At 40.7% G+C, this 15,325-nt stretch overlaps 1 protein-coding gene across 2 annotated transcripts in view; it reads left to right on the top strand.

Annotated features, from left to right (window-relative positions):
* The first annotated feature begins 1,198 nt into the window (after nt 1–1,198).
* Nucleotides 1,199–15,325, top strand: part of VWC2 (von Willebrand factor C domain containing 2) — a 925,810-nt gene continuing 911,683 nt past the window's right edge. Inside the window, exon 1 of one of the 2 annotated variants that reach the window (XM_063924899.1) lies at nt 1,199–1,928. The gene's annotated coding sequence lies outside the window, so the exon portion shown is untranslated. Of the gene's footprint in view, nt 2,098–15,325 lie in introns of both variants that reach the window. The other variant, XM_063924900.1, reaches the window with a different exon arrangement.

Below are 15,325 nucleotides of genomic sequence, written 5' to 3'. Positions count from 1 at the left end.
TGTTCAAGCTTGCAGTTTTATTTATCAGTGTGGGGACTCTTGTACTGGTGATTGTAGTCTTAAAAATATATGTCCAATCTTTGGTATATTTATATGTCTTTGTACACATATATAAAAAAAAACATACAGTCGTGACAAAACATATTTATTAATTGAAACCAATGCATAATACTACTACAGTACTTAAACTCCAACTTCTACTAGTCCTGCTAATAATATTGGTGGTCATTGCCGATTTTCGCTATATTGCGATTAGTCGCTTACTGCGCATGCGCAAGGTTTGCAGAGCACATGCGCTTAGTTATTTTACACAAAAGTTAGGTATTTTACTCACGGCATAACGAAGCTTTTTCATCGTTCTGGTGATCGTAGTGTGATTGACAGGAAGTGGGTGTTTCTGGGCGGAAACTGGCCATTTTCTGGGCGTGTTTCTTGGAAAAACGCGGGAGTGTCTGAAGAAACGGGGGAGTGTCTGGGCGAACGCTGGGTGTGTTTGTGACATCAAACCAGGAACGAAACTGACTGAACTGATCGCAATGGCTGAGTAAGTCTGGAGCTACTCAGAAACTGCTAAGAAATTTCTATTCGCAATTCTGAGTATCTTTCGTTTGCAATTCTGCTAAGCTAAGATACACTCCCAGAGGGTGGCGGCTTAGCGTTTGCAATGCTGCTAAAAGCAGCTAGCGAGCGAACAACTCGGAATGAGGGCCATTATCCTTACAGTTATTAATAAGAAAAATAATTATAAGAATTAGTGTTTTATTTGATATATCTTAACAAGCAGAATTAGAAAAGTGAAATATTTGATATTACTAAAGTGCAGTGTTTCTAAAGCTAGTGGGTTTTATAAAGAGGCAGCAGTCAAGAAATGACACTGTCTGAATTGGAAAATAGAATAGGAGGACTGTATGCAGGTAAAGTGTTGACCTGATTCGGTGTTTGCAACAGAAGGATCAGTGTCTTCCCCTTCTGGCCTCTAAGCCTCCGTCGTTGTTTTTTTTTTTGTTTTTCTTTATGTTTTTTTTTTTTTTTTTTAATCTCCCTGGTCTGCGAAATTATACAATTTGAGATTCAAAAAGGCTTTGAAATGCCAATTTAGAGAAGATGTCTTTTGACTTATTGTATGCATAGGCAGAGAGAATCCCTTTTCAGCACCTCCCATCTCCCTCCTCCTGATTCTCTCCCAGCCGGGGCTCCAGATTCATAAGAGTTCAATAGAGACAGCTAGATCTTATGTGTTGTTCCCTGCATAGATTCAGTTGTGCTCATGCATTTAAATGAAATGCAAAACACTTTCATTGCGAGCATTTTTGAATTGTAATTCATGCTGTCGGATTTCTTAAAGGACTGTACTGAAGACACTTTTCTCCCCCTTTCTAATGGATCTTCTAGCTGATATGGTAGGTAGATTTGTTGTACAAGGAAAATCCCTGCTAAATGATTTTTCCTGCAGGATGTAGTGAGTTGGCAGCTTAGCGCTTAGCAGCTTGTCTGGCAGTGTCAGACTGAACCTCCTGCTTCTTTAGTGAGTTGCTGGACTTTACATCTCGGGTCACTGGCTTTTTCAGTCATCCAGAAAGCCAAACATCTGAACCTAGGGGAGGTGACAAGGAACAGCCAGCTACAGTTTCATCCCAGGAAGGACACCATAAATCATGGGCTATTGCAGGCAGAGCCAGGAATGCAGCGAGCAGACCAGCTTCCCCGACTGACCTGGAGATGATGCTGATCCTCTCGGTGATATGACACTGCTGACGATTGTGGGAGAAGAGATCATGGCAGAAAGCTTCTGGGGAGCATCCACTTTCACTGATAAGATGACAGAGATAGCTCAAGCTTAAGAGGATTATGTTTTAATGGTACATGGGAAAAAAAACAATCTTTCCTATCAACTCGTGTCAGTGTGATAAGGATCTCATATTGTGATGGTAAGGATGACCTCTGAAAGTTTCTCTTTCTCATAAGCTGATACAGACACCGTATAAGGGAAGGCAGAAAGGAGACCTGTCTGTTTTTATTTCTCCAGAATTCAAACTGATCACACCCACTGGAAGACCCACGTGTATTAGCAGAATTGGGAGCTTCATAATAATACTGGTTAGTAATTGGAAAGAGGTGTGCTGTGATTTGTGGCACTGCTATTATACCCATTATACTGTATGAGAATGACGTCAATGGTGTATCACGTTTCATGGCTTTTAATTCATATATTCTTGTTAAGGTTCCTGAGTATAGTAGATGCTTTAGTATAGAATGAAAGGCTATTAAACGCAGCATACAAGAAAATGTCATTTATAATTTGCTATGGCTCTTGTGTATAGTTTGAATTATACGTACAACATGTTGCTCATACTGTAGCTAGACTGGTGTTTAATGCTCTCTTACACCAATGCAATGCTGGATGGATGAAGCAGGCGTACAATAATGAGAATTGATAGGATGCTGTGAGGATAACACACACAGGCAGCATGTGACTTACACAATGAAGCCTTTCCACACATACTGTAGATAGCAAGATTTATTTTGGACACGTAAATGAAGATGGATGTTTGTCATCAAATACCATGGCTTAATTAAACTGTGCTTCCTTTACTGTCATTTAAAAGCAATACAGATAGGCAGCTCAAGCAAATGTATGAGTAGTTTCTATGTTTTTTTTAACGTTTTGCACTTGTTATAAAATGACTCAGCAATGAAAGTAATTTCTGTTTGTTTCCATCTAGTCATTAGATTGAACTACACAGGCTTTAATTAATATAATAAAGTATATACACCTTACCACTAATGATTTCAAACAGTATAGTGTCACAGACACTTGTTGATTAAACTGTGAAAGTGTTCAGCAGAATTATTACAATAGCATCTGATGCTAGCACATTTGATACCACAATGACACAGACATTGCATTGTACTAACTTTTTTCTATGTTGACACTGGAAAGTTAAACTGATTCTGTTTTTCAGAAACAAAAAGAAAATGCACCAAATGAGTTGCTAATTAAATAATCTTTTTAATGTGGATCAGTACTGTATACAATTGCTAACTGCATGTATGAAAAATAGTGGTTTGATAGGTCTCTAGTTAATCCAAGTTTTAAAACAGGTTTTCTTGTTGGATGAACAAAAATTATATTCAGGATATTTATTTAGAATTGTATGTTCTCTAAGGTGTTACATTTCTAGGTTCCTGATGTCATTATGTGGTTATATTTTGTGTTTTTATGCTTTTTGGAAAAGATCCCACAACTGCGTTATCTTTAGCCTAGCACAATGTAAATTGAATAGATCACACTATTATTACCACCTGTCATTAGCAATGCATACAAGACCATACTCTGTCCATGGTCCTGAAAGCTTTGCAAGATTACAAACTACTGTAGTACTGTATTCCAGTCAATCAAAATCATCAGCAATTTAGGGGTTGTTCTTTTTCCAGTTGTCTTTTTTTTTTATTGGAATGTTGCCTACAAAAAGACCTTATACAGTATATGCCATACAATTATCATAATTCCCAAATGTTTCAACAATAACTATAATAATGCCAAATTAGCCTGAAAGGGTTAGCTCTACACCAGCTTACTTCCTGCATTTAAACATGAGTTGAACTTTACATACAACAATGCAAATTAATATTTTCTAAAATGTAAAACTAAGAGAAGCTGTGACAATGAAAGATTGATGTGATTTTTTTTTTGTGACTGCAAAATACCCAAATTATCTACTCCCCCCACAAAAAGAGTAGATCACATCTATTTCTTCAGACAGGCAAGTTATTCTAGAACTCATATCCTGTTTTAGCAGTTCTGTTAGTGGCATGTGCAAGTGTTAAATTAATAAAAGTCAAACCTTTTACTAATCGATCATCTTTTATGTATAATAGCTTTCTACATGGCGCACTCTGTGAGGCGAAATTGGCAAATTATTACAGTGCTTTGTGGGTATGTGGCAATACTTGCCTACTAACCCAGATTCCGATAGGAACAGCATTAAGAACAGGTCACACACCTGTGTACTCCCACTTGCTAGTGAAATGGGTCATGTGGGCCAGTGACTATTAGAATCACGTCATTTTACCCCCACTCCTAAACGTGATGCCACCATATCAATACAATTAATCTTTTCACCCACTTTGCCACCTGCATCTCCCCTCTGTGAACTCATGGGGAGGTATCCAATTATCCTCGATAATTTACTGCGGATAATGGAGTTGCCAGGGGCTATCCAATTAGTCCCAATACCAGCACTTATTGGAGATTATGCTTTGGGTGCCTCACACACCTGAAGCATAATCCCAGATTAGCAGCCCTCAATGCTGCAGCTGAGCCCAGCCAAGGTATTTGGGATAGTGGTAGCGGGCAGGTTTTTGGGATGTGCTCAGCACTTCAGCCACGGGGATATCAATCTGTATCCCACTTCAGAGGCCAGCCTGCCCTCATGATGGACAAGTAGGAGGATGGCTCAGTCTGCAGCAATGCATCCAAGTGAGCTGGCATCTGCCTCCTCTCCTGCCTCCCTGATACAGTGCCCTACTACCTAGATTTGGTTACATGTCCTGCCAGCACCCTGTCCCCTGTCCCCCACTGGTATACTAATATACGGGACTGCCTCAGGCCCCAGAAGCATAATCCGTGATAAAAAGCCCTCTGAGCCGCGATAACAAATGAGATTGGGTACTTATCCTGGATCCCATTTATTTGTTATCGCCAAAAAACTGGACATTTTTCTACCAAAAAAAAAAGGACTTTAATTAGAAATTTATTTTACCTGTTTTTATTTTATATTTTGATCTTCAACAGTTTGTCTCCTTAATGTAACCACCAAATAGTCCTTCTACATACATTTTGTTTATAGAGGGTATGGACTAAACTACCTTTGATAAGTGTAAGAGTCATTAACAAAAATATTTTTATGCTTTTAGTGAAAGTTTCTTCCAGTTTCTCAGAGCTAAGAAATCATGGAGAACAGGTGAAGATAATTCTTGTGTATGCAGGCATGTCAAAGGTGCACCTTAATAGTTCTTGAGGGCACATATGAGAGAATGTTCTCATACATTTTACATGTTTCAGATTAGTTATGCTGTGTTCTATATAAGTTGTTCCAGTTCAAAAACATACTCAAATTGTAAACATGGAGAAATCTGCAGTACCAGAGTGTAATGTACAGTACTTGTATTCCCATTTGGATGGATTACATTGTGTTTTAAACTTTTATGGAAAGCACCCTAAAATAGACTGGGGCAGATGTATTAAGCCTGGAGAGGTGATAAAGCAGTGATAAGTGGAAGGTGATAACGTACCAGCCAATCAGCTCTTGTCATTTTTCATATGTGTAATGATTGGCTGGTGCATTATCACTTTCTGCTTATCACTACTTTAACACTTCTCCAGGCTTAATACTGTACATCTGCCCCAATGTGTGATAAACAGCCAGAATCTGTTTGGAATTTACCCCCAAAATATTATATTGCATATCATACTTAAACTGACTTGACATTATTTGAATTTACTGTTGCAAGATTTAATAAAATATAGGTCAGCAATTAGGAAACATTTTCAAGTGTTTTCCTTTCACGTGTTTTCAACACATTTATTTTCCTCAAAAAGAGTGAGTTTGGAGAGACCATTAGCTATTAGTAAGTATTCTGGCTTACACAAAGAGTACACAAGTTGCACAGTGCTAGTAAAATAAGTATTATGGAATAAGTATTTATTTTTATTTTTTTGATAATGCTTAGTTCTGCTACGAGACCAAGTTACATGGGTAGACCACTTTCAGTATTGCTGTAAGCTTTGTCCAAAAAGCGTACTATTTTCCATATGGTTGAAATTATATATGGTATGCATGTGGGTGATCTTTGTGACTCTGTTGATTAGAAAAAGTGATTGATCAATATCTTACTTATACATACTATAATACACAAAATTACAAATCTCAAGTTACAGCTCTAAATATTCACATAACAGTGCTAATATTGGAATAGTAATATCATGCAGGGTACTGCTGACTGAACTATTGCTGGGGACAGATGGGGGGAGGGCGAGATGATTAGCGTGATTCTCCCGCACACACACACATCATGCAGGGAGAGGAGACTACTGCTGCTCAGTGGAAACAGCCTACCTGGACCAACCACAGCGCAGCAAAGAACTGCGTCTGCTGGGCTGAGGAGAGAAGCTGCTGCCGCTAACAGGTGAGAAGTGGGGGCAGACCTGGACCCAGGTGATAAATAAATACCTGCTCCCCCCTCTTTCAGTTCCTGTTATAACATATACATACAGGACTGAGACACAAACTCATTACAAGCACTGGCGTATCTATAATGGATGCAGTGTGTGCGGTGCAAATGGGCCCCTGAATCCAGAAAGGGGCCCTCACCGCACATGCTGCACCCATTTTTTAAATACTCACCCCTCCAGAGTCCTGCGCAGACGTCCGCGCCAGTGTTAAACGCCATGAAAATGGCGCAGTGGCCATTTCCACGAAGTACTGCACATGCGCAGTACAAAAATCACTGGGAAAATGGCCACTGCACCATTTTCCCGGAGATCTGCGTATGCGCAGTAGAGTCTGAGCGCTCTAGTGCTTAGACTCTCAGCGCTGCCGGCAAAGAGGAGGGGGCCCGAACAGAGGAGGCTGCACCAGGGCCTTCTTCTCTCTTAAAGCGCCCCTGATTACAAGGACAGAAACATAGGCTAACAGGTCAGAGAGACAGACAAACTTACAGAACTTACAGAGACACAAGCAGGTTCTGATGGCACTGACAGTGATTCAGTAGATTACAGGCTGACTGGTCAGAGAGTGTCACTGACAGAACCTACCCTCTTTCCTCCACAGATCAAGAGGTATATTAACCAAAGGTCGATTTCCATTGATTTTCATAGATTATAAAGCTATACATATTTTTTAAAATTGATGTTGCATTTATGGGCTGAAACACACATGTACTAACATTTCAAAATGAATATCTGAAAAATCTGTTATACATGTGTTTTATAGTTGCTGCTGAGCCTCAATGTTGATATACTGTAGAGAGATTTTTGTGTATTTAAAATTGATAAGAAAAAAATATGAAAATTGACCTTTAGTAAATACACTCCCAGGTATCTACAGACATATTTGAGGGGAGTTCCCTTCTCATAGAGTTGTGTGCTGGGTACCTCCTAATTACATACTGTATAAAGTATTGTTGGTTTACTAATTCTATCAGCCACAGTGATACGGTATGTAGAATTACTATACTATTATCAATTACAGCTTGTTCCTTTGTAGCCTCTGCAAAAAACAAAAACTCTTTTCTCTCATAGTTGTGGGCCAGCATGTAACGTCAATGCCTTTTTACTATTGAGATACAGTACATAAACAGTAGTACGGTATGCAATGATCTTTTTCTTTTTAGCAACCTGCTTTTCATTTCCAGTGTTGGCCAATTTAGCTGACAGTGTGCAAATCTTGCTGGATTTCTGCTAGCTTATAAATGAAGATTGTATGTATTCGGTAATCCACATTGGTTTTGTTCCTTAGTACATTTTCCCACAGAAATCCAATGGTAAGCATATTTGTTTAAAATAGTCAATTTGACTCTCATATAAAAGTACTGTAAATGCTATTGTAAAAGCAGAATAGCAGTGAATGAATGCCTCCCAACTTTCTGCATGGACTTTGGCATTTAGGCAAAAAGTCATTTTCTTTCCTAAGGAGAAAAATTATAGAATTTGTGTTTCTGGATAATGTAAAAAAAGAGTATTTACTGTATCATCCTTGTCAATTATACTTAAAAAAAAATTTGATGAAGACATACACTTTAGAACATAATAATTGTTATAATCTCAATAAGAAAGTTCCTCTAAAAATAGAAAAAAATGACTGTAAAAGTTGGTAATTGTTTCCAGATGGCAAGCCATATAAATATATAATTGTGAGTAAACTTGGCTACCTGAGTTATGAACCAACACTCATGATCATGAAGGTTCCAATAGTTTTCTAGTGAAGTCCGTGGGCACATGAAACCAAGGTCGCTGTAACTTTGTAGGTGACCTTACACTGTAGTGTGCACTGGGTTCCCTCCAGCTTTCACTGACAGTGTGGTTAGGACAAGGAGACATTCATTGGTTTTGGGCCCTGTAGTTAGCATTTGAAATATGCACTGGGTTTCACTGTACGTACAGTTAAAAAAAGTAAAATTTTAAGTAACATGCTCTGATATTGGAGATGCTATGTAAATGTCAGCTGGCCACGTGGTATCATGCATACAGTGGAACTTTTTAAGCTTAGCAGTGTTTTTCTGCACTCATTCAACAGCTGGCTGTAAACAGATGACCAGAGACCAGACATTATTGTACATAAATTAACGGTTTACAAGGAAAGACTTATTTTAGTGCGCTATAGAATTTCTTTATACAAAATATTGTGCATGAATTCCATTAAGCTAGTTTGCTTCAATTGCATACCATATACTGTATGACATTTAAGTAAAGGTGTTGCTAAATTTTAACTAGTACATTAGGATCAAAATGGTGTATAGGCATTCTAGAATAGTATGCATCTAAACTGTGTTTATTTCTTTACATTAATATCTACATAAAATCATGAATTTGTATAAAACATTTGGGAACCAGTTGGGACAATTTAGAGCTGTTCCATCTTTAACCTCCAGCTTCATCTTTTTTTAATTAGCTTAGGCAAGTCCCTTATGGGTGGCTTATTAGCATCTTACTGTAATCTTACAGGACATAGATATACATCCTTTCAATATGGTCAATAATAGTCATAGGTTTCAGCAGGGACACTCCTGATCCTTAGGCCACCTGAGTTTCTATTCACCAAACCTCATAACCCTGTTCCTTCACAGTGCCTGGTTACCAAATAGGCAGAGTAGGCACTAGCCTACGGCTCTGCGCCTTTTAGGGGATCTGTGACAATAAATCAACATAAAATTAATTTGATCTTCAAAGAAAATTACAATCAAGCTTTCTTAAATTATTTCCAAAAGATAGAAACAACTTAATCAACTCAAAGACTCTATAGAGTTAATACTGTATTAATTGTACTATAAACCATAGACATCAGATTCACATTACTATTTCCAGATCCTAGACTGTTGGTTGGTAAAATTAAAAACATATTAGGAAGTAATTTGCAAGGGGAGCCCGACTGCCTAGGAGCCTCCACATGGTTTAATCTGGCACTGGTTCCCTGTACCAGCAATCTAGCATGAAGCATAAGCGTTTCTGATGAAATAGGGACATACAGATGGATCCATGTTTATCTTGTCATTTAATAGGATTAAATGAGACTGGGCAATCGGATTTAATCTCCTGCTGTGATGACTTAATACCCTGCTGTATTGTTCTCTGTATTGTATTGCAGCTGAGAACAATAGATGAAGGGTTAATGTAAATAAACCATGGTGTGCCTAGGCACAGCAAATAAGACAAGATAACCGTGGATTTATCTGGAGTGAAGTTTGATTTTTATGTACTTCTTTGCTGCACTTCAACAATAATAAATCACTTGAAGTAGTGGTGATAAAGTTTTTACAATTCCCCCAAAACACCTGTTTTTTTCAGGCCCAACATTTTTTCAGGGCTAACTGGATACCCTGCTTACTGTGTTACACCCCAGCCATACCACAAAGAAGCAGTGTAAAAGGATGGCAGTGCACCCTGTGCCAGGATAGGGGTGTGGCTGCCATCACAGAGAAGTGCGGCACAGGATGCTCCAGGTGGTATTGCAACAATAATCCCCTTTCAGTGAGCCCACGGCCAGAGCACAGCACACCACTGCACACTTATGTGCCTTAAAGTGTCTGTGACATATGCGCCGAGGTGCATCTGTACTGTCAGTGGCAGTTGTAGGAGCAGCCCAGACAGGCTATCGCCCAGGACGCAGCAGTATGGAGGATGCCGCAACAGTCACAACTCAGCTGCCGCACTTACCATAATAGAGGGCTCACCATAATAGAGGGGTCAGTAGTGTAGTGTAAGGTATAGAGGGGTCAGTAGTGTATACGGCATGTAGTTATGTGACCGGCGAGCCCGCAGCGTGGCTAGTGCAGCAAGCCTGCAAGGGGATTATTGTGCTCACCCCCTACCCCCCCGCCACCGGTATGGTTATCGTCGGTACGCACACCCAACACGTGCATCCATGGGTTAGTGATGTAGTGTAGGGTATAGAAGGGGTCAATGATGTAGTGTGAGGTATAGAGGGATCAGTAGTGATCTAATGTGTGGTCTAATGTGAGACACTTCTATGTGGTCTAATGTGAACAAGGGACACTACTATGCAGTGTTATGTGAGTAAGGGACACTACTGTGATGCATAATTTTAATTGAATTTGAATTGGGGGTACTATTATGTGATCATGTCCCTTCACCACAAAACTACACCCTTTCAGCCATGCACGCTGAAGGCGCTTGCTGTTTCTTTTTAAAATATGGGAGGCGGCCATCCCTTACTTTGTGAGATGCGCTGAGACCCAAAGACCCTAATAAGGGGTTTGGTATGAAATGCCAGCAGCTGGAATCTAAACAGACCAACATCAGGATCCATATTGCCAGAATCCCCAACACATCTCGGTAAGTAGTTTAACCTTACTCCAATCCATAACCCTAACCCACCACTCCCACAGCCTAACCCTAACCCACCACTCTCGCAGCCTAACCCTAACCGTCCCCCCCCACACAGCCTGACACTTACCTCCCCCATCTCCACAGTCTAACCCACCCCCTAGTTCCTATCCCTAACCCAGACCCCTTTTCCCTCCCCCCCAAATATGATGGGATTCTGGTTGTCAGAATCCCACTGTCAGGATCCTGCTGTCTTCTGACAGGATCCCCTGTATGTCTTTTGGCTGTCGGGATCCTGACTGCCAATGTTTTGACCGCATACCAAAGATGGTTAATTGCCAAAACATAAAAGTCAGTTAATGGCACTGCAAAAAAACAAAAAACACTTATACATTGCTTTCTGTACATCATATTTGATCAAAATTAGAAATAATAAACTATAGAAAAAGTCACATGATTAAATACTGGAAATAGCTGTTTATTGCACAATCTTAGAGTTATGTGACAGAGAAGCAAGAGAGAAGATTAAAAAAATCTCTTTTAAAACCAACTTACACAAACCCTTATGGAACAATGACTTTGTGCCGCCTGAAAACCATGGTTCACAAGTTATAGCAAATTTATGACAAGTACCAGTCAGATCTTCTTTGACTTTTATCTTGATATAAAGTACAGTCTAGTTGTCTAGCTGTTGCCTACAGTATATAACATCAGGTACTAGTAAGTACTGTACAGTGCACGTCCCTGTTCATTTTTAAAATGCATTGTTTCAAGAATTCCCCCTTGTTATAACAAGAAGTAAAGCTGTGCCTATAATATAGAGAATATATTTTTTAATAATACTGTCACTGTTAATATATTTGATTAAAAAGTACAGTGAAAAATGAACTTAAATAGTACTTTAGAACTTTGTGCTTGAATATGTAACATCCCTGGGTTGGTGTAGGTAGTTAGAGATAGGTAACACAGGTTCAGTGGCATGGCGATAGACCCTTTCCCTAAGATGTTTTACCCATATCTTGAACCTGATTCAATTAGCAAAACTGCAACTGCTTGTGATGGCATGCTGGAAGCCGTCCTGAACAGGGCAATGCTGCCCAGCATCATAATGGCCACCGACGATTCAATTGCAATCACATCGCTGAATAAGGGAAGCCCCCTGTCTGCACAGCCTAGCTGCGAAGGCAGCACAAGTTGGCTATTTTTTCCGTTACAGAATGGCCCAGACCTGCCCCTGTATTCGCCGCACGACCCCCGCAACAACGCGTTGCTGCAACACCGCATTCCTGCCCCCGACTGCCCCTCGAATGTCTCTCTCTGTCAATCAGGCAGAGGTGTTTGCATCAATGCAATGCCATCGCATTTGAATGCCCACGCATGTGCAGAATGGCATAATGCAGCATAATGTGATCGCATCATAGGTGCATTGCATACTGAAAAAGGCCCCTTGTTGTGAGTGGTACAGAGAGGCAGGACAGATTGATACGTAAACAGGAAGGTAATTTCACGGCAATCTCCATGGAGAATACTCTTTATTTTACCGCAGTGAATGCTAGATGGAAAAAGTTTAATTGGTTCACAAAATCAAGGCAATCAAGAAGATGAAATCACTTTGTGGCATTTAGTAAAGACTATTTCAATCAACAGCTCACAATACACTTGATGAATCAATTTGGTTTAGTCCTAACTCAAACAGTGGTTATGCAAGTTATGTGAGTTAGGTAAGTATTAATTAGTGCAATTTTCAAGAAGCCAATGAAGAAGAATATGATCAAAGCAAATTTCTATCTTCTTCACCCAGAAAAAGCACCAGATTTTCGAGTGAGAAAAAGGGTAATTTGATTCACCCCTGTGAAGAGTTCCTTATGTACTTCTGGGGATGTAATTATGTTATGTGACCAGCGGTCAGGAGACCGCTGGTCACAATAGTGGCACCTACCTATGAACCCTCATTATCCCAACGGTCGGCATGCCAACCACCAGGGACTATTCCCACTTGTGAGTCTCCACTACACCCATAGAGTGGGAATAGAACCTGTAGAGGGTTGAGTCCCCCCACCTCCCCTCACTGGGCACCTAAATACTGGGATCCTGCCATCGGTATTATGGCCGGCGGTCTCCTGACCACCAGTCACACATTCCCAAGCCATACTTCTATATGTTTTTATCTATTGCCTGGAATAAATATCTTTTATGTGAAAGAATTTAGCTGGAATATTGACATTGACTTTATTGTCTGGGTAAAAGGTTATGATGTGGTAGTGGAATCATAGATAAAGATACCTTTTGAAGAACAACTACACCTGTTCCCAGGTGAGTGTGTTTCTGTGAAAGGGAGTCTCTCTGATATACATTGCCCACAACCCAGCCGCATACAGGGCAGCCACACCACTCAAAGATACCTTTATGTGAACACATCTCATTGGTGCTGGGTAAGTTTGTGGAGGAAGTCCGTATTCTATAATGCATTAATAGATCCTTCTGTTTGCCTCTGGCTCCCTGTGAAATTACGGACCTCTAACAGAAAAGGCAACAGAGCTAGAAGATTGAATCACCATCAGTACAAAAATATATTGTTTGTGGAACCACTCATATTTTGTCTTTGTTGTGTAAAAGGGTGGTGCTCCTGGGTAGTAACTAAGCTGCATTCTAAGGGCTCAGGTGGCTTTGAAACTTTTGTTCAGAGACAGATAGTGCTTAGAGGTCATTAAGATTGTGTCATAACTAGAGATGTGCGGCGGGCACTATTCGTGTTTTGGTTTTGGATCTGGATCCTCGCTCGTGTTTTGGATCTGGATTGGTTTTGCCAAAACCACCCTTTTGGTTTTGGATCTGGATGATTTGGAAAAAAACACAAAAACAGCTAAAATCACAGAATTTGGGGGTAATTTTGATCCTACGATATTATTAATCTCAATAACATTCATTTCCACTCATTGTCAGTCTAATCTAAACACCTCACACCTTAAAATATTGTTTTTAGGCCAAAAGGTTGCACTGAGGTAGCTGGATGACTTTGCTAAGCGACACAAGTGGGCGGCACAAACACCTCGCCCATCTAGGAGTGGAACTGCAGTGGCAGACAGGATGGCACTTAAAAAAACTAGGCCCCAAACAGCACATCATGCAAAGAAGTAATAGAGGTGCAATGAGGTAGCTGTATGACTAAGCTAAGCGACACAAGTGTGAGGCACAAACAACTGGCCCATCTAGGAGTGGCACTGCAGTGGCAGACAGGATGGCACTTAAAAAAAACGGCCCCAAACAGCACATCATGCAAAGAAGTAAAAGAGGTGCAATGAGGTAGCTGTATGACTAAGCTAAGCGACACAAGTGTGAGGCACAAACAACTGGCCCATCTAGGAGTGGCACTGCAGTGGCAGACAAGATGGCACTTGAAAAAACTGGTCCCTAAACAGCACATGATGCAAAGAAAAAAAGTGCACCAAGGTCGCTGGATGGCTAAGCTATGCGACACAAGTGTGCGGTACAAACACCTGGCCCACCTAGGAGTGGCACGTAGTGGCTGAATGCCGAAAGTGGGCCACAATTTTTCGGGCCACCGACAGCATCTTCTGCACACCCCTGTCATTTCTCAAAAAATTCTGCACCACCAAATGAATTGTATGTGCAAAACATGGGACGTGCTGGAATTTACCCAGATGTAATACATGCACAATATTGGTGGCACAGGAGGGTGTACCCCTAAACCACACACACGGCAAAGCCTGTAAAAATAATTTGGATAATAATAACCCTTTTATTATATAACAATGGGGGTCATTCCAAGTTGATCGCTTGCTAGCTGTTTTTAGCAGCCGTGCGAACGCATAGTTGCCGTCCACAGGGGAGTGATTTTAGCTTTGCAAGTGTGCGAACGCCTGTGCAGCCGAGCAGTACAAAAACAGTTTGTGCAGTTTCTGTGTAGGTCTGAACTTACTCAGCCGCTGCGATCACTTCAGCCTGTCCGTCCCGGAATTAACGTCAGACACCCGCCCTGCAAATGCTTGGACATGCCTGCATTTTCCATGACACCCATAAATGCCCTCTTCCTGTTAATCTTCTTGCAATTCCTTTATTAAATCCATCGTCCAACAACGATCCACTTTGTACCCGTACGATGCGCCTGCACATTGTGGTGCATACGCATGCGCAGTAATGACCTGATTGCTGCGCTGCGAAAAATGGCAGCGTACGACCAGGTCGGAATGATCCCCAATATGCGACACAGAAGAGCAAACCCCTAAACCATATAGGGCAAGCCCTTTAAAAATTATTTGGATTAAATATTAATAACCCCTTTATTTGGAGTAAATAATATACAGCACAGGACAGCACCACTGGACTTATACGGCAGTACCCCTGAACTTATACAGCTGTACCACTGGACTGGACTTATACGGCAGTACCACAGGACTTATACGGCAGTACCACTGTACTTATACGGCAGTATCACTCAACTTATACGACAGTACCCCTGAATTTATGCGGCTGTACCACTGGACTGGACTTATACGGCAGAATCACTTGACTTATACTGCAGTATCACTGGACTTATACGGCAGTACCACCAGACTTATGTGGCAGTACCACTGGACTTATATGGCAGTAATACCACTGGACTTATACGGCAGTACCACTGGACTTATATGGCAGTATCACTGGACTGGGCTTATATGGCAGTACCACTGGACTTATACAGCAGTATCACTGGACTTATACGGCAGTACCACTGGACATATACAGCAGTATCACTGGACA

This window comes from Pseudophryne corroboree, chromosome 5, assembly GCF_028390025.1.
Source record: "Pseudophryne corroboree isolate aPseCor3 chromosome 5, aPseCor3.hap2, whole genome shotgun sequence".
NCBI classification, from domain to species: domain Eukaryota; kingdom Metazoa; phylum Chordata; class Amphibia; order Anura; family Myobatrachidae; genus Pseudophryne; species Pseudophryne corroboree.
Note: the sequence above shows the minus strand (reverse complement) of the source record. Positions and strands in the feature narration are given on the sequence as shown.